Here is a 20,231-nt window from a genome sequence, read left to right as displayed (position 1 = left end):
GAATTAGCATTTGCTCTTCTTTAAATGTTCAGTAGAATGAATCTAAGAAGCAATCTGATCATGAATTTTTCTTTGGTAAGAGGCTTTTGATTATTGCTTTAATCTCCTTACTTATTATTGGTCTGTTCAGATTTTCTATTTTTTCTTAATTCAACCTCTCTCTTTTTTTCATGATTAGTCTGGCTAAAAGTTTGCCAACTTTGTTTATCTTTTCAAAGAACCAACTCTTAGTTTCACTAATCTTCCCCATTTTCTATTCCATTTACTTCTGCCATAGTCTTTATTATTTCCTTCCTTCTGTTAACTTTGGGGTTAATTTGTTCTTTTTCTAGATTTTGATGCATAATGTTGGGTAGTAAATTGAGATGTTTCTTTTTTCTTAATGTATGTATTTATAGCCTTAAACTTTTCTCTTTGGACTTCTTTTGTTACATCTCATAAGTTTTGATATGATGTGTTTAAATTTTTCATTTATCTTAAAATAATTTTTTTATTTATCTTTTGATTTCCTCTTATAAAAACTATTTTTTAGGACTCTTCTATTCTGCATGCACTCTCTTATTTGGTTCTGATAATAGAATGGGACTATTATTTTCCTGAAGTTTATTTTAAAAATAGATACAGAATTATAAAACAGAAAATATATTAGCCATTTGTTAACTCTGATTTAAAATAAAATTACTCTTGTAGTGACATGAATTTAAAAATCTGTTCAACATTTCTTCTTATAGCCTCCAGTGATGAGATTTACAAAATAATTACCTCCCCTCTCTAATTAATCACAAGATAATCAAATTATGTATAAGGACAATATTTGAGAACTATTATTTACACTATTAAGAAAGTAGATAATTTAAATCACTTCAAAATTAAAATGGCCAAATAAATTTATATTATGTAATGCTTTGCTGAAATCAAATAGTTAATTATATCCATTGATACTATGAGATCATTTTTTAAACACAGCAAATTAAATAGGAATATCTAGAGTTTAGGGTCTTTAACAGATTATCCCAACATTTCTTTTTGGACAAAGTTATATTATAGAAATGCTTAGAAAATCATATTGAATGATAAATTCCTTTTAATAGATGACTACCCAAAGAGGAGGCAAAGAGGAAGTTGGGATTAGGAATGTTAGTATAAAGGATTTTAATCTCAGCCATAATGATTTATGAATGGATAAAGAAGGTGTGGTATATATGTACAATGGAACATTACTTAGCCATAAAAGAGAAAGAGATATTGCCATTTGCAACAAAATGGATGACCCTAGATGATATTATGCTAAGTGAAATAAGCCAGAGAAAGACAAATACCATATGATTTTACTCATATGTGGAATTTAAGAAACAAAACAAAGAAATAAACAAACAAAAGGCAGAAACAGACTCACAAATAAAGAAAACAAACTCTCAGTTGCCAGAGGGAAGAGGGGAGAGGATGGATAAAATGTTTTTGAAATAATTTCCCCCGCGGGGCCTGAGGTGACCTCCGAAAATAGTTCGCTACTTTCTGGACCCAGAAAACCCTACAAAATCATGCAAATCGAGAGGTTCAAATCTTCGTGTTCACTTTAAGAACACACGTGAAACTGCCCAGGCTATCAAGGGTATGCATATCCGAAAAGCCACCAAGTATCTGAAAGATGTCACTTTGCAGAAACAGTGTGTGCCATTCTGTCACTACAATGGTGGAGTTTGTAGGTGTGCACAGGCCAAACAGTGGGGCTGGACACAGGGTCGGTGACCCAAGAAGAGTGCTGAATTGTTACCGCACATGCTTAAAAATGCAAAGAGTAATGCTGAACTTAAGAGTTTAGATGTAGAGTCTCTGGTCATTGAGCACATACAGGTGAACAAAGCCCCCAAGATGTGACATAGAATTTACAGGGCTCTTGGCCAGATTAACCCATACATGAGCTCTCCTTGCGACAATGAAATGATTCTTACTGAAAAAGAACAGATTGTTCCTAAACCAGAAGAGGAGGTTGCACAAAAGAAAAAGATATCCCAGAAGAAACTGAAGAAACAAAAACTTATGGCCCGGGAGTAAATTCTGCATAGAATAAATGCAAATAAAAATTTAAAAAAAAAATTTAAGTGTTTTTGAAATAATAATGCTCATGTGATTTTAAATTTATTTATATATGTGTATTTATATGACTTTTAAAATATCATCTGCATTGTGAATAATTGCCTTAAAATTAAAATATCTAGATTCAAGTCTTATTGATTGATTGATTGATTGATTGATTTTGGTCTACAGGTTTTATTTACAGGGATGCTTAGTTAGAGGTCAAACACTCTAGTATCCACATGCCATACCTGAAGCTACTTGGTTTCAGGTTTCTTGTCTCCGGCTTCAAGCCTGAGACTCTCATGGAGCTGTCGATAGGCAGGGAAGGCCTCCCACAAGCTGTTCAGGTCGAACTTGGGGAACTCCTGGGCCAACTGGACGGGCTCGGCCACCACCCGCTTCACTTCATCATCATACTGTAACACAATGCAGCCAGACACTGGAAAGTCCGGAAAGGATGTCCTTCAAAGCCATAGTCTGTCAGGGTCCTTCTTAGGTCAGGGTGGTTAGCAAAGAAGACTCCAAACATGTCCCAGATCTCTCTCACATACCAGTTAGCTGCCTTATACACAGAAACAGTGAACTCAATGGGTGTCAGCTCATCTGTGTAAGTCTTCACATGGATCCAAGAGTTGAAACGCAGAGAAAGCAGGTTGTAAACAATCTCAAAATGGTTCTGCCAGGTGGGGATGTCCACTGCTGTCAAGTCAGCCAATGATTGGAATTGTGCACTGGTGTGATCCCTGAGGAAAGTCAGCACTGGGATGACCCTATCAGGATGGATACAGATCTCTAACTCATTGAAGCAGAACACCTGAACTTGTTGGACATACTTGGGCAGGATTTCAGCCACATACTCTCCAAATGCTGAGAGCTGCTCGTGGGCCACATCATTCCGTGGTCTGACAGTGGGGTGCTTTCCCTCCTCACCGGCAGAAGCAGCACCGAGGGGTCGCCCGGCCACCCTGGCCAGCACCACGGACCCCGTGAGCCCCCTGCCACCAGCCCCTTACCGCAGCCACTGCCACCATGGTCCCTCTAGATTCCAGTCTTACATTGTTCCACCCTAGCACATATTACAGGTTACTATTATCTTTTCATACTTACCAAAAAACAAACAAATGAACAAACAACAAAACAACAACAACAACAAAAGTCAGGTTTATGTTTCAATTAATTTATGCTTTTTATTTGATAAAATAAATTTGCCTTATTTGACTCTTAATTGTCAAATATCATCTACTTTAAAACATAGACAGCATATTGATATTTATTAAAGGAACTGAATCCTAAGATGTCATGAAACATTAAGACATTAATATACTTTTTAAAAAGATAAAACCCATGAAAATATAGGAAAATATTAGATATAGAGTAGGAGAGATAGAAGAGTTAGTTTTAGTAAGAAGAGTCACAGTATAGTGTTGACTCTGTTTAAGAGAACTTGGTACAATCCTGGTAAAAAAAAATAAAAATAAAAAATAAAAATAAAAAATAAAAACTTTAGCTGATTGATATGAACCAGTTATTCAGTTTTTCTGTACCTCAGTTCCCTCACATGTAAAATGAAAGTAATAATAAATTATAGTTTTTATGAGAAGGGCTAATGAGAAAAAAAAATCTTAGAACTCTGACAACCACATAGTAAAGGTTTGATGCATTAGGCTATATTTTCACTTTCCTTATAGCATGACCCCATAGGAATTGATGGGAATAGGTACAAATAACTCGTAAGTGGAAGAAAGGTGAGGGAGATATTAAATGATAACTTCTGAAGTCTTTATGACCTCAGCAAGGGTTGTGTTACCTGTGAAGAAAAGGGAAGGATGTAGGTTGTAGAGCAGAAGTTTAAGAATACAGAAGATATGAAATATTACTCTGGAGAATGGAGAGGAAGCTGATGACAGAAAAGCATTTTTTTTTAATGGAGAGAACCATAAACTGTTGAGTTACGAATATATGTGTATGTGATCAGTATTCCTACCAGCACTCAATCACCATTGTGTAGATTCAGAGAAGGAAGGCAGAGAGATTTTGCAGATCCATGTCTTGTTGTTGTTGTAAACTGGGTGCAATAGAAGACAAAAACAGGACAACCTGAAAGTAGTTGCCATGGCCATGTAAAGTGAGAGAAAGAAATGAAAGGATATTTGAGACATAGTTGGATTAAACATGTTTAAATAAGAATGGGATTTGACTGGAGGGAAGGAGAGTAATGGACTGGAAGAGGTTTGGAGGTCATGAGGGACTTTGAATACAGTTGCGAACTCTGGTTATTGAAATATGATACAGCAAACAGTCTCCAGTGTAGAAAAAAATGATATGAATTGTCCAGTTTCACTTAAGGCAAATAGGTGAAATATTCAGAGAAGATTATAATAATAATACTTCAGTTTGCTCTGATGTCTTAATTGGTATAGGGCAGAAGAGACTTGAGACAATGAAGGAGTTTTCAAATACACATCAATTATAAATTATTGATAGAATAATTTTTAAAAACTGGCTTCTGATTATTTTTAATTGGAATAGAATAAGAAGTTATTATAGTATCATGCCTTTAGATAATAGCAAAAAAAAAAAAAAAAAAAGAAACTTCAGATCTCCATGCTTCTTTTCTTATATTCTAGAATTTGGATAAAATTTTTTAAAGTTAAAAATTATGCATTCTATTCAAGATTCCAAGCTTAGAAATATAAAAAAAGTTGAGTCACAAGAAACTGATGGAAGTGGGATATAATTCCTGAATTACATATTTATGAGTAGGTAATTCCAAAATGTTAAAAAAAAAATGTCAGGAATAAAATTATTATTCACAATATACTTAAATTGTTAAATTTTTTTAAATTTGTAATAAATCTTGTCCTAATATGGCAATTGCTTTTTAGATCAACAATACTGAATAAATAGTTACAATTTACAAAAAAGCACATTATACAATTTTTGAAATTTGTAATATTTGAAAATATAAATGTTTGTTTTAGTTGTGCTTTATTGGAAAGCAATAGCTCCCGATCTGTTGATGTAACATGAATTAGGTGTGCTCATTATAGCTGGACTCATCCTAGTGTCCAAGTCTATATGGGTTGTTCACCACATGACTTTGGCAACAATGAGAAGACACTAATTAGGTTGATCATTCTCATAATATGTCTATGTTAACACTGACAAAGAAGAGGTATAGAGGCTTGATGAACTTTGCCTATAGTGCTGTTGTTTTTTCTGCAAAATGATAGTTCTTAATCAAAAGGTAGAATTAGGAATCAGATGACTTGTTGAAATTCTCTTCTTTTGTGATGAGCATTAGTCAGCTATAAAGTGCCCTGTTAGGAGGCAGCTTAATGACTGACTATTGTGAAAAGCACATTACCTGTGTTATCAAAATCCAGATTTCATACACATCTGCCATTTATTATATATCTGACCTTGGACAAATTATTAGAATTACTAGATTTCAGCTTCCTTATGTATAAAATGAAGACTATTAGTATAAAAATTGAGATCAATTTTAGAATTTATCCAGTTATATTATACTATTTTTTCTATCATAAATATAAGGAAAAGTAAAAACAAACATTTATAATTCTCATATTTACAGAGAGAAGACAAATAAAATATATTTATCTTCACTGACACTGCAGTTTGGCAGTACTCAAGAATACTAATTCCAGAAACTCTAAGAGCAAAATGCAAAGCAGTAGATGGTATATACTATGCAAACAGCACTCCTCATACTGGACTTTCTGAAACATTACACAACACTTCAGGACTGTCTCCAAGTAGCTCAAAAGCTCGATATGGTGAAATGAACAGATCTGCTACCTTGGATAGTTAGCCTTCCACTTACTGCATTTGGCTTTGTGCTTAGGCAATACCACACACTAGTTCTCCTTTTCTTCCCAATAAGAGAATTAATGGAGTCAAGTTAACTATTTGCTGCACTAGTTCTATGTTGTTTTTTGCAAATATACTCCCAAAACACAAAAAGTAGTCACGTGGTAACTTTTGTAAGGGTAAATGAGTTATACCGATTGGAAGTTATATGGAGTCATTTGATTCATGTAAACATCCAATTTAATAAAATATTTATTTCATACCTAAGGAAATACAAACTAAATTACAAAAGCCTAAAAATTACTATACCAAAGGAGGATTTTAATTCTGAATTCCTGGACTAGTAAAACGCTCTTAAGTCCAATTTTGGCAATGCCTGAAATGGCCTCTTATTTATTAATAAAAAACACTTACCTAGGATATGCCCTGTGAATTATTCAAACCAGTTTATATACATCAACTTATTAAATCTTCATTAAAACCCAATGATGACATCCCCTGCTGTGATCAACAAAATCTCAACTCCATCTCTGCCACTGTGAATAAATTCTAAATCCCTCTCTCTTTGGAGCACTCTCAAATTTCAAAGTCCCCCTGGGAATATATGATTGACTTAGCCTAAATTATGTGTCTAAAAGTTTAGCTGCAGGGAGTGAGAGATTATCTGCTCCCCATTCACCAAAAGTCACATAATAAAGTTTTTCCTAAATAAGAGGGTAGTTCAGAACTAGCTGGCCACAATATGACAGATATCCTGAATAGATCCCATCTTTTGATAACTCAATAGTTACATGCCTCTAGTTTTCATAATCATTTTACTGTAAAGACCTTCATATAACATAATACTTTCAAGTTTCAGACAGCTAAAAGTATCTTCTCACACCGTCAAAAGGGAAGCAACAGGGCAGCCCGGGTGGCTCAGCGGTTTAGCGCCGCCTTCAGCCCAGGGCCTGATCCTAGAGACCTGCAATCGAGTCCTATGTCAGGCTTTCTGCATGGAGCCTGCTTCTCCCTCTGCCTGTGCCTCTGCCTCTCTCTCTCTCTCTGTCTCTCATGAATAAATAAATAAAATCTTAAAAAAGAAAAAGGGAGCAACACAGAGTCCAAAAACATATTATCTGTAGCTCAGAATACAGGATCTGTAGGTGATAATCCATCCTCTATTTTTGTCATGATCCTACATCATACAGTATATGTACTAAATTAGGAATATAAATATTATAAATAAGCCCTACTTATACATGAAGAAATAGGTGAAGCAAACTAGCTGTTGGGGAAAACATTGCATATTCTTGGGCACCAACCATCTTCATATAACTTGCTTGTGTTTTAAAAAATCAGCATACCATAAGTCATGTTCTACTCAGGAAAACTGAAATTTTTAATCCAGACTTGAGGAATGGTAGTAGTAGCAAGATTATATTCCTCATGCAAAAGTGGCATCAGTATGGGGAATAATGAGAGACAACAGCATCATAGTAAAGTTGATTTTTTTTTTCTTTACCATTTCATTTTGAGAGGAAGCCCAGAATAGATTTTTCTATGAGGTGAATTTTGCAGTATATTTTTATATATTAATCTACAAGTTTAACCTCAAATTTTGTTTCCTCCAATGATCCTGTTTATCATGTCAAATTCTAATATTCTTTAATGAATTTTATTTTTTTTCTTAAACTGATCAGCACATTTCCACTTTTTTAAACTATAAAAATGACTGAAAGAATATTGGCCCTGGAAATGATTGAAGGTAGTAGACATTCCATGATAAGAATCCAAGACGGGTTATTTGAAATGCATGGATCTGAACACAGTGAGTAAACAACCACAATCAGAGAATAGTTCTCTAACAGTCCCTGACACGTGGTGGCAAAACAGTGCCTTGTTGTTATGTGTTCTCTTGTGTCCATTTTAGGTCTTGATTAAATAGCTGCTACGATTAAATAAAATGTTGATTATGAAATTCTAGAACTGTCGTGTCAGCTTTCCTTTTTGTAACTGACTTGCAGGGCCTAAAGAATGAGAACAAAAAGATCAAAACCCTAATTCTTCAAGCCCCCATTGAATAAGTCTTTATCACTTGTAGCAAAAGCTTGAGGAAGCAAAATGAGTTAGCAAAATAATATATTACTAATATTTGCGAACATATTCATTGATCTTAGGAAGCGGATTGGGGAGTCAGTAAACTGAGAATTAGAATAAATTTATAAGATTAGGTTACATAAAATAGTTCACTGTGAACCACTAAATTCTATGGAGATTCGCTTGTCTGAGGAAGCAACTAGTTTCTTCTTGCCTTGTTTGAGGTCTTTGTAGTGAATGCCTAAAGCATTTACCTTACAAGGACAGGGCAATTCTGCTAGTGTCCCATTTTTACCGCTACTCATTACTTCCAGACATATAACTAGAATCCAACTCCAACCTTCTCCTGGAGGAGAAAGTACAATCAAACCTAGAGGATATGGTTTATATACCGAAAGTCTCATTTTTTAGTTCGTTGATGTATTCAGTGGTATTATTTGATTATTGAATGGTAAATTATTTATGCATTCCTGGAATAAGTTGCGCTTTATATATTTATGGATTTATTCTCTAAAATTTTGTGATGAATTTTGTATCATGTTTATAAGGGATATTTCTTGCCATCTTTTGATAGCAGTGTAATGCTAGCCTCATAGAATGAGTTGGAAAGTATTCTTTTCTTTACAACTTTCTGGAAAATTGTGTGTAGAATTAGAATTATATCTTCCAGGCAGCCAAGGTGGCTCAGCGGCTTAGCGCCACCTTCAGCCCAGGGCCTGATCCTGGAGACCCAGGATCCAGAGCCATGTTGGGCTCCCTGCGTGGAGCCTGCTTCTCCCTCTGCCTGTGTCTCTGCCTCTCTCTCTCTCTCTCTCTCTCTCTGTGTGTGTGTGTGTGTGTCTCATGAATAAATAAATAAAATCTTAAAAAAATAATTATATCTTCCCTTTTTTGTTGTTGTTTTAACTCACCAGTAAACGCATTCAGTTCAGGAGTTTTCTTCCTGTTTCCAAGACTTTATTCACTTCACTGTTTTTGTCAAATTTCTTTTCATAAAGTTGTTTCTACTATCCCTGATTATGCTTTGGATATTCATGGAAACTCTAGTAATGTTATTTATCTCATTTCTGGTTTGAGTACTTTGTTTCTTCTACCTTTTCTTTTTTTTATTACTCTGGCTAGACATTTATTTTTTAATTTTACAAAGAACTATCTTTCAGCGTCATATTTTCTCTGTTTTAAAATTATTTCTTATCTATTGTATTTTCCTCTGATGTTTATGATTTCCTTTCTTCTGCTTACAGTAGGCATCATTTGTACTTTGTTTTCTATACTTTTTTTAAAAAAAAAATTATTTATTTATTCCTGAGAGACACAGAGAGAGAGGGAGAAAGGCAGAGAGGCAGAAACACAGGCAGAGGGAGAAGCAGGCTCCATGCAGGGAGCCCGATGTGGGACTCGATCCTGGGTCTCCAGGATCACGCCCTGGGCTGAAGGCAGCGCTAAACCACTGAGCCACCCAGGCTGCCCTGTTTTCTACACTCTTAAGGTAGAAGCTGTAACCATCAATTTGAGACAATTTTTTTTCACATAATACATGCATTTAGTGCCACAAATTTTCCTTTAAGTGCTAAATATGCAATATCCCATATATTTTGATACCTTTAAAAAACTATTTTTTAAAGATTGTATTTATTTATTCATGAGAGACACAGAAAGAGGGTAGAGACATAGACAGAGGGTGAAGCAGGCTCCTCACAGGAGCCCAATGTGGGACTACTCCATTCCTGGATCCAGGATCATGCCCTGAGCTGAAAACAGACGCTCAAACGCTAGTCACCCAGGCACCCCAAAAGAACTATTTAGTTTAAAATAGATTTGAAAAAAAATTAAAAAAAAAATAAATAAAAAAAAATAAAAATAAAATAAAATAGATTTGAGATATGAATTATTTACAAGTATGTTATATAGTTTCCAAATATCTGAAATTTTCCAGAAATTTTTGTTAATAATGTCTGATTTCATTTTGTTCAGAGAATATCTAACTTGACTCTCTAAATCTATTGAGACTTGTTTTATAGCCTAGGATATAGGTTATTTTGTAAATTTTCTATGAAAATAAAAATAGAGTACATGTTTTTCTGGTTTTGGATAGAATATTCTACTGTATCAATTAAGTTAATAGGTTTAATACTGTTGTTCAAGTCCTACATAGGATTATTGATTTCCATCTACTTTTCTATTATTGAGATGAGAATATTAAAATCTCTGACTATTGTTGTAGTTTGTAGTTACGGATTTTTCCATTTCTCCTGGACATTCTTCAATTTTAGTATCATATATTTTGAAGATCTATAACTAGTTACATAAACATTTAGGTTTGTTAGGTCATCCCATTAACACTCTGAAATGAACTTCTTTAATCCCTGGTAATATTCTTCAACCTGCAATATCAATATAGCCACTCCAACTTTCCTTTGATTAATGTTAGTATGACATGTAATTTTTCATCCTTTTAGTATTGATGCGTGTGTACTTATTATTTAATACAAATTTCTCATAGGCGTATGTAATTGGGTCTTGCCTTTTTATCCAATCTGGCAATATATGTTATTTTTATCCTATTTACATTTAACATAACGCTTATATGGTTAGAGTTAAATCTAAAAATTTCTTGTTTATTTTGTTTGTCCCATCTGTTCTATGTTCCTTTTTGTCTCCTCTATAGCCTTTTTAACCATCCCCCCTCCTCTTTTTTAGTACTGTGCTTTCTTTTAGCTTAATATTTTTCCTGGTTAATTTTATTTTGTTTCTTCTATATACTGTAACTGTTGTGTTACTTTAGTGGTTCTGTTACAGTTTATTTTATATGTCTCAAGCTTTACCATCTGACATCACACAATATGTCATATATGATATAAGAAACTTACAATGATTTAATTCCATTTTTTCTCTCCTGACCTTTACACTATTATTGTCATATGTTTACTTATATATTTTTCATAACCTTCACAAATACAGTGTTACTATGTTTTCTTTAATCATTCAATATCTTTAAAATGAACTTAAATAAAAAGAAAATTTCTTATTTTCCTAAAAAAAAAAACTTCTTTAACATTTCTTGTAATTCAGACTGCTGTTGACAAAATTTTAATTTTTATTATTTTTTAAAGATATTATTTATTTGTTCATGAGAGCCACAGAGAGAGGGCAGAGACACAGATAGAGGGAGAAGCAGGCTCCTCACAGGGAGCCCAACGTGGAACTTGATCCAGGATCCCGGGATCATGCCCTGAGCCAAAGACAGACACTCAACTACTGAGCCATCCAGGGATCCCAACAAAGATTTAAACATCTTTTTGCTTCTGTTGTCTTTGTTTTGGCTTTATTATTAAAGATATTTTTGCTAGATATATAGTTTCTAGGCTGAGAAGCTTTCTGTTTTTTAGTTTATAAATTTCTTTAAAGGTGTTATTTAACTATTTTATTGCTTTGCAGTTACCATTAGGTTTGTATGTAACATCTGCACAAAGTGGTCTATATTAAGTTGATGGTCATTTAAGTTTGAGCCCATTCTTTGCTCCTCTCTTCACCTCACTTTATGTATATGGTGTCATATTTTATATTTTTTTATTTTGTGAATTCCTTGATGGATTTTTTACAGAAATATTCATCTTTTTGCTTTTGTGTTTCCTAGCTTCATACTGTCGTTTTTGGTCTTTCCTTTCTATCCCTTCAATATTTCTTGCAAGGCTGGTTTAGTGTTCATGAACTCCTTTAGTTTTTGTTTGTCTGGGAAACTTTATCTCTCTTTCTGTTCTGAATGATAGCCTTGCTGGATAGAGTATTTGTGCCTGCAGGTTTTTCCCATTCAACATTTTGAATATATCATGCCACTCCTTTCTGGCTTAGAAAGTTTCTGCCAAAATCTGCTAATAGCTTTAGAAGGGGAGGGGGGAGGATTTCTTCGTATGTAACTCTCTTCTTTCATCTTGCTGCTTTTAATATTTCTTATCACTATATTTCACCATTTTAATTACAGTATGTCTTGGTATGCATGGGCTTTTCTTGACTTTTGTTGGGGGTTCTCTGTGCCTCCTGGATCTGGATATCTGTTTCCTCCTCCAGATGAGGAAAATTTTCAGAAATTGTCTCTTCAAATGAATTATCTAGCTCCTTTTCTCCTATAATATGAATGTTATTATGCTTGATGGAGTCACTGAGTTCTCTAAGTCTATTCGTGTTTTGCATAATTCTTTTTTCTCTCTTTTGTTCAGTTTGATTACTTTGGAGAAAGTATGCTTCTTTTTTTTTTATATTAAGCCCTCTGCCATGTTACTATCCCTTATCTCTGTATTAATGGTCTCACTAATGTCCTCCACTCTTTTCTCAAATCTAGTGAATTTCCTTATGATCATTCCTTTAAATTTTCCATCAGTCGTGTCAGTTACATCTGTTTTGCTTATATCTCTGGCTGCATCCTTGTCTTTTTCTTTCATTCAGAATAAATTCCTCTGTCTTTTCATTTTATCTAAGTCTCTTTTCCTGTTTCTCTGTTTTAGGAAAGACAGCTACATCTCCTGTTCTTGAGGGTAATGGCTTTATGATGAAGTACTGCAGTGCCCTGCTGTGTAGTGTCCCCTGTTCCCCAAGGCCTGGTGCTTCTAGGAGTATCTCCAATGTGTGTTGCATGTGCTCTGTTGTTTTCTCCTGGCCCCTTTATCCTTCAGGGCAGTCATTTGCAGATGACTTTGCCTATTGTGGGGAGTGTTTGATCCCTGGCCTGAATATGGCAAGTTTTAACTAGGTATACTCTAATTTGCTTGTGAAATGAGACCTGTCACTGCAGCCACTGGAACTGAGGCTTCACAAAACTCCCAGGTGGGGAAACACAGTGTTGGCAGGGGTTTAGGTCAGTCTCCCAGGGAGGGGGCCCACTGCATTGGGGCTGAAGCAACTATGAGTAGGAAGGGCAGTTCTTCTGGAACACAGGATGGGGGGGGGGGGGGCGGCGGTGACTTGATATAGGCAAGTTAGGTAGCCAGTGTCTGTGCTGCACTGGTCCCTGCAAGTGTCTTTGTGCTTATGCTGAGAGGCAAGGGAGGGAAATGGCACTGGTGTCATTTCATTTGTTCCCAGTGGGGTCTGTCTGTGAACTCTGCCTTTCTGGGACATGCTCCACAATGATCAACTAATATGTGTGCTCCAATGATCTTCAGCTCACTGTTTCCACACTGTATGTCTCACACTGTTTGCCCTGTCTTTTCTCCAAGAGCAGCTGCAATGTCCTCTGAGTTCTCCCAGAGCCAGGCATGCTGACCTTTAAAACTCCAAGCTTTAAGCCATGCTGGTTGCAAGAACTCACAAAATTTGGACCCTCTCTCACTTTCCAAGCCAATTGTATTCATGAAACAAGGTGAGCCTAGGGTCCTACTCCACTGTCACCTCCCCTTCCCAGCTGCTTTGTTGTTTGCTTTGTTTCTGGCAAACTATCTTTGTTCTCCTGAACATAATGTGTTTTTCCCTCTGTCTACTTTTAAGGTTTTCTCTTTATCACTGCTTTGGTCCAATTTAATTGTGATTTACTTTTTTCAAAAATGATATAATCAATACTTATTCTGAAATATCCTAAATCAAATATTCTACTTTTAATGAAGACCGGTAACATTTTTACAGATATAATTATGTGTCCAAAATGTTAATTATAATCTTAAGATTACTATCTACTTATTATAAAGCTTTTAACTGCTCCTTAGAAACTATCAGGATAAAATTTAGTATCTGAAGCACTCAGTGTTCGAATCATTAACTTATGGTGCTAAGATGATTTAGTAACTGATGCTTCAATGTTTCACTTAGCTGGACTATATTTCTGCAATGTGCATGGAGTTAGTAGAAATTTTTGGAACTATAAAAATTTTTGGATAATCAATCTGGAAATTTTTATGTCATTATTTTTCAGTTATTCTTTTCTGCCACTTCCTTTTCCCCATCTCAGCCAAATTCAAGCTTCCAATTGCAATCATAATTAAGGTTTTTTTTTTTTAATTTATTCAAAAGCTCACTAATGTTCTGTTAATTTTTTAATTATATATTTTTCCCTGTGTGTTTCATTTTGTATAATTTCTTTTGCTGTGTTTTCGAATTCACTAATCATTTCTTCTGCAATGTATACTTTGATGTTAATAACATTCAATGCATTTTTCATCTCAGACACTGTAGTTTTCACTTCTAGAAGCTTGGCTATATTTTTATGTCTTTTCTGTCACGACTTAAATATTCATTTTTTCCTCTAGCTTTTTGGACATATGGAATACAGTTGTAATAACTGTTTTAATGTTCTTGTCTGCCAATTCTAACATCTGGGTCAGTTTCAATTGATCTCATATTCTCCTCATTATGAATTGCATTTTCCTGCCTATTTGAATGCCTGATAATTTTTTATTGGATATCAGACATTGTTAATTTTACCTTGTTGGGTGCTGGATATTTTTGTAATCCTATATTCTCAATCTTTGTTCTTAGACACGTTTATGATTCTAAGAACTAGTTTGAGACTTTAGAAACTTATATTTGAGATTTGGTAAGGTCTGGAACAGTGCTCAGTCTATAGCTAATTATTCCCCAGCATTAAGGCAAGATTCTTCTGAATACACTACCAAATGTTCAATGAATTATGAGGGTTTCCAATCTGGCTGATGGAAATAGAATTTATTCTCAGGCCTGGGTGAGCTCAAGTTACCCTATTCTAATCCTTTTAGGTGGTTCATTTCCAAGCCTCAGGTAGTTTTTACATGCTTGCATTGATCAGCACTCTGATGAACCTTGAGGGATCCCTCTACAGATCTATAGTATTCTCTCTGTGTGCAGCTTTGCTATACCAATACTTCAACTTGTGAAATCTAGCTACCTTGTTTTCCCTGGACTATTTGATCTGTCACCTCAACTCAGGAAGTCTGCCTAGTTCTACCTGGGTTTTTTCTCTTCACTCTGTAACCTGGAAGTTCCCTCAAATAAGTAAACTTAGGCAATTTTAGGGTTCACCTCATTTGTTTTCTCTATCTCAAAAGTCTCTATTTCCTGTTGCCTCGTGGCCAATATTTTGAAAAGCACTGCTTTATTCTGTTCAGTTATTTGTTTCTCTTAGGAGGATAAATCCAGTCATATTAGTTGCATGTTAGCCACACATATTGGACAGAAATATAAACTTCTCTAAAATGGATATTTTAATAACTGGCATAATTCCCAAGTTGCCATTCCAATTCATGGAATGAGAGCAATTTTGACCACTGAAAGTTCCTGGTATTTATCCTACCTTTCAAAACTGTAAGCTAAAAGCAATATTATATTCATGGGGGAATCAATGATTAATGTCATCATTAAAACTTTAAAAGATGCAAGAGTTAGGATTCCTATTACACTCTCATTTAAATTGACTATTGGCAAGTGTAGGTGATGATTATTTCTAGTATATGCCAGACAGTTATTATAAGCTTAATCAGCTGTTTACTCCACTTGCAAATCAACACAGATCCCATGACCTATTATTCATTTACGGATCTTTCAAACACTGCAATGGTAATATCATTTCAATAGGACTTGGCAACTCATAATGACCAGTTTTCATGGATGACTTTGTAAATTATATTTGTGAATAAGGAGATAAATCCTGGAACCTGAAACCTTTGTAAAATTGCTAGTGTTCTAATAGTTCAAACATATAGGTTAGGTGCTGTAAGGTGAGAAACAGATACTACATTTGAATACTGCAGCTAAATATGTCTCTTTGGATTTGAGAAGTTACATATACCACTTTGGATATACCGTCCAGAACAGACTCATTTATCAAGCTGACCCTAAAATCTTCCAACTTTGAGTAAAACCTGGAGCAAGATAAAGCTCTCCAGCTGGTCCAGGCTGCAGTGTTTTACCACTTGGACCTTTCATAGTTCATTAGCGCTTTTATATGTATAAATAGGAGGCACTTCAGTTTGTGCTTGTATTTTGACAAAGCAATCAAGATATGTAAAAGCATAATTGTTTTTAAAAATAGTTCAAAGGAAAGGTCAGGAGTGCAACACACACACAAAAAGCACACAAAAAACAAAGTTAGGGAATGAATCAAAAAAATGAAAAAATAGAGGGACAGTGGATTTTTCTGGATGCACATTTCATTCTAAGTCATACTCCAAATTCAAATTACATCTGTGCATCTTAGTTTTCTGAAACAACATCCCACTCATTCAGACCCACCCGTCCTTCACAAACAATTCCTTTTCCCCAGATATTCTTACCTCCCACACTTAGAGCAGCATCACATATCGCTTGGAATTTGTAATGATTTTTTATTTTGCACATCACTAAAACATTTGCCTCTTAAGCAACAGGATAATCACTTTGCTTTCTGCCAAATTATGTACTTCCAATTCTTATCCTGAAGGAAATAAAACCCAACTTAGGAAACTTGACAGCACTTGCATCATCTCCAGGCAGGACATCCATAATGTGTATCTGTGAATTCTAAGGGAGGGACCATATAATTGGGAATTTTCTAAATAGAAGTCAAGAAATAAAGAGTTTGAACATAAAATCCATTTACTTTTTAATGATACCATATTAGACCTACTTGAAAGGGAGAAAAACATTCTGTGTTAAAGAAGTTTTCTTTGGAAAAATATATTTCTTAAAAGCATCTGGGATCTCTCTCTTTTTTTTTAATATATGTTAAATGCACACCTAATAAGCATATCTAACTTTTCAGGTATAAAGAAACATAAAACTTTATAATGACTTCTTCTATGGCATTTAAAAAATGTAAATACTAGTACTTTTTTTAAAAAAATAAGATTATCACTCAGTACGCTGTAATATTGACAATATTCACATTCTTAACTTTAAATTATAATACATTTTGATACAACTTAATAAGATCTAGGTCTCACAGTCTTGTTTTTAGTGTTAACACTTTTAACATTACATTATGAAAACACATAAAATAGAATATTTTTGTTCATAATATTATATGATGGAAAAACAAAATACAATGTCTTTTTATTAATGGAACAAGAATTTCAATAGACATGCACCTTCCCTTCTGAAAATTAAGTAAGTATTTATCAAGTATTGCTATCAGTTTACTTTGTCATTAAATGTCATGGAAGAAAAACATTTGTGCAGATATCTAGAATTCCATTGTACAGAGACCTGAATTTATTGCTATATGATTTTTTTTAAACTAGATTTTCTACTTCTGTTCATCAGTTTTTCCAAGAGCATATAGTTCTCATAACTTATTCTAGAGAATTGGGCCAGATCTGCGTTTGAAATCTAGCATTCTTTTTTTGTTGTTGTTTATTATTAGAGCAAAATGTATAAATAATTCTGCATATGGCAGCATGAATCTGTAGCACCTGCTTGATAGATTATATCAAATGCTTGGCTTTGAATCTATGTCATAATAACCAATCAGTAAGTACAAATTTTAAAGCTGTGATTTTCTTTTCTTCTCCCTCATCACCCTTTTCTTCTTTCTCCCTCCCTCCCTATCCTTTTGGCAATCATCATCATTGTTATTCTCAACATTGTCATCATCCTCTTTGCCATTCCTTATTTATTTACAGTATTATGGAAATAATGACATAATGATAAATATATCTACCTGTACTTTCTAAACATGAGACTTATGGGGTGTGGTTATAAGTAATCCTATCAGAACTACATAGGAGAGGAAACAAGAATCATTTCAAAATGCTTGACATTTCTGAGGGATGGAAGGGAATAGGTGGAAATCCAACTGCTCCTGGGGGAACACTAAGATATCTTCATTTATATAAAATGCAGCACACTGGATTGATAATGCACACTGTTCAGAAACAGTTTTATAAGAAACATGCTTATCTGATTTTCTGTATCTGGTTATATAATTTAAATGTCAGAGAAGTTCTCTATAGTTAGATAACTCTTTTTTATAACAATCTGTTAGAGGCCTTGGTAATTTATAAGGATGCTCAGCTAATCAAGCATGAGTAAACCATACTTAGAACTAATGTAAATATATAGGAATAAAAAATTACACAGAAACAATAAATGATGTATCAGAATCTTGCAGCAAAGTTCTATTGTAAACCAACATCTCACTAATAAGCTTTAAAAAATGAAGTGTGCAACCAGGAATAACTAACATAATAGCTTTTATTTGGACTAATCCAGATTCTCTTTTGCTGCTTTCTGGACCTCCTATATGGCCAACTCTGACCCTTGATATTCTTTGAGTTTATTATTGTGGAGAGTAAACATTTCATAAATTTTATTTATTTATGTATTTGATTATTTGATTATTTATTTATTTATTTAAGATTTTATTTATTTATTCATTAGAGACACAGGGAGAGAGAGAGAGGCAGAGACAGGCAGAGGGAGAAGCAGGCTCCATGCAGAAAGCCTGATGTGGGACTTGATCCCTGGTCTCCAGCATCACGCCCTGGGCTGAAGGCAGGGCTAAACCGCTGAGCCACCTGGATAGACTGCCCCACATTTCATAAATTTCAGTGATTATTATTGTTATTTAAATTGCTATACTTGGGCAGCCTGGGTGGCTCAGTGGTTTAGCACCGCCTTCAGCCCAAGGCCTGATCCTGAAGACCCAGGATCCAGTCCCATGTCAGGCTTCCTGCCTGGAGCTTGCTTCTCCCTCTGCCTGTGTCTCTACCTCTCTCTCTCTCTCTCTCTCTCTCTCTCTCGGTCTCTCATGAATAAATAAATAAAAATTAAAAAAAATAAAAATAAATTGCTATACTTATTAACGATACATTCTAATTTTTCTGTGGTTGATAAAAATTCATGTTTTAAATACAAAATGCAATTATTCTCCTAATTATTCTATTTTAAGCCCTTGTACATAATAGAAACCCAGGAGGTACAACTTCTCTAGTATAAAATGTGTTTGGCACATGCATATCTGCAATTCTTTTAGCTAGAAATACTCTCCATGATTGTGATGAGACTTGTTTTTAACTCACCTAATTTTGATGGAAATAAGATTATCTTCCACATTTGGTTTTGGTCATTGGGTCTCCAAATTTGGCTATACATAAAAATCACTGGAGTATTATTTTAAAACTCAGATATTTCTGATTTTGTAAGTCTGGGTTGGGACCCATATTCACTGAACCTTAATTTTTTTTGTGTGTAATTTTACTACATAGTAGGAACCAAGTATCAAACAACAACAACAACAACAACAAAACTGGTCTAAAAGTCATTTACCTTTTACCAATAAGCCATTTCAAATATGATTGCTTGTCATGCCCATATTCAAATGGCTAGTTATTCCAAATAGTGTCTATTTCCCCTTTGATAGTATTTGGTTATTTCACACAATTATAATCAGGTAATTATGGATTACACCTGAAATCTGATTTCTAAGAGGTACCCTATTTCTACCTCAATGACTACAGATTTAACTGGCAAGTGTTTCCTTAAGAAAGGCTATAGATCACATAGCTAATGTTTTCTCAGATGAATTGGGAAGAATTACTTATCACAGAAATAGACATGGAAATGGCTTAACTTCGTCCCAAGAATATTTTGTTCTAAGCTAGACAAAGTTACTCAAGTTGATCTGTAACACTGATATGATTTGAAAAAAAAAAAATTTGAAGCAGCAAGAACAAAATGTTTTAAAGTTTGATTTACTCAGAGTGATGTTCTGGTAAACCTCAACACAGTACGTAAAGAAGTAATTCATGCCTGTAGTTAGCTTTCTGCTTAGAACTCAGCATTTTGGAAGGGCTGGGTTATCAGTCTGACATGGTCAGTGTTTTGGTCACAGCATCAGGGATCAGATTGACAGTTTACCTAAAGGGCTCCAGTCCTTGCCAGACACATTGTCACAGTTTTAACTGGGTGGGCAGACAAGATAAAAGATGAGACTCACCTGTCGACTTTCACTTGTAACACAAACAGCAATGTAGAGCTCCTTCTCACAAGTCAGTGTCATCCTGGTCCTGAGAGAAGCCTATTTCTTTGACAACAGCCCTGGACTGAAGCAAAGAAAAGCTGTCTCCAGTTATTTGAAAACAGTGTGGCCCTCTTACCACAATAGCTTTTTCCTTCAAACTGAGAGTTGCAGACACAGGTTCTATCTGGCTCCAGCAAGGACATACTGCATCAGGAGACAATGTTATCTTGGTGTGTTGAAGACTCCCTGGGGTAATACTTATCCCATTGCTTGGAATCTGTGGAATGGCTTTCCTAGACTTCTTGATATTCCTTACTCCATGTTATATTACCTAGAATTACAG

At 34.7% G+C, this 20,231-nt stretch overlaps 1 pseudogene; it reads right to left on the bottom strand.

The window, feature by feature from the left end:
* Positions 1–2,333: 2,333 nt before the first annotated feature.
* Positions 2,334–3,110, bottom strand: LOC112907187 (NADH dehydrogenase [ubiquinone] iron-sulfur protein 3, mitochondrial pseudogene; annotated as a pseudogene).
* Between the last annotated feature and the right edge of the window lie 17,121 nt (positions 3,111–20,231).

Source organism: Vulpes vulpes, chromosome 6 (assembly GCF_048418805.1).
Source record: "Vulpes vulpes isolate BD-2025 chromosome 6, VulVul3, whole genome shotgun sequence".
Taxonomy (NCBI): Eukaryota; Metazoa; Chordata; class Mammalia; order Carnivora; family Canidae; genus Vulpes; species Vulpes vulpes.
Note: the sequence above shows the minus strand (reverse complement) of the source record. Positions and strands in the feature narration are given on the sequence as shown.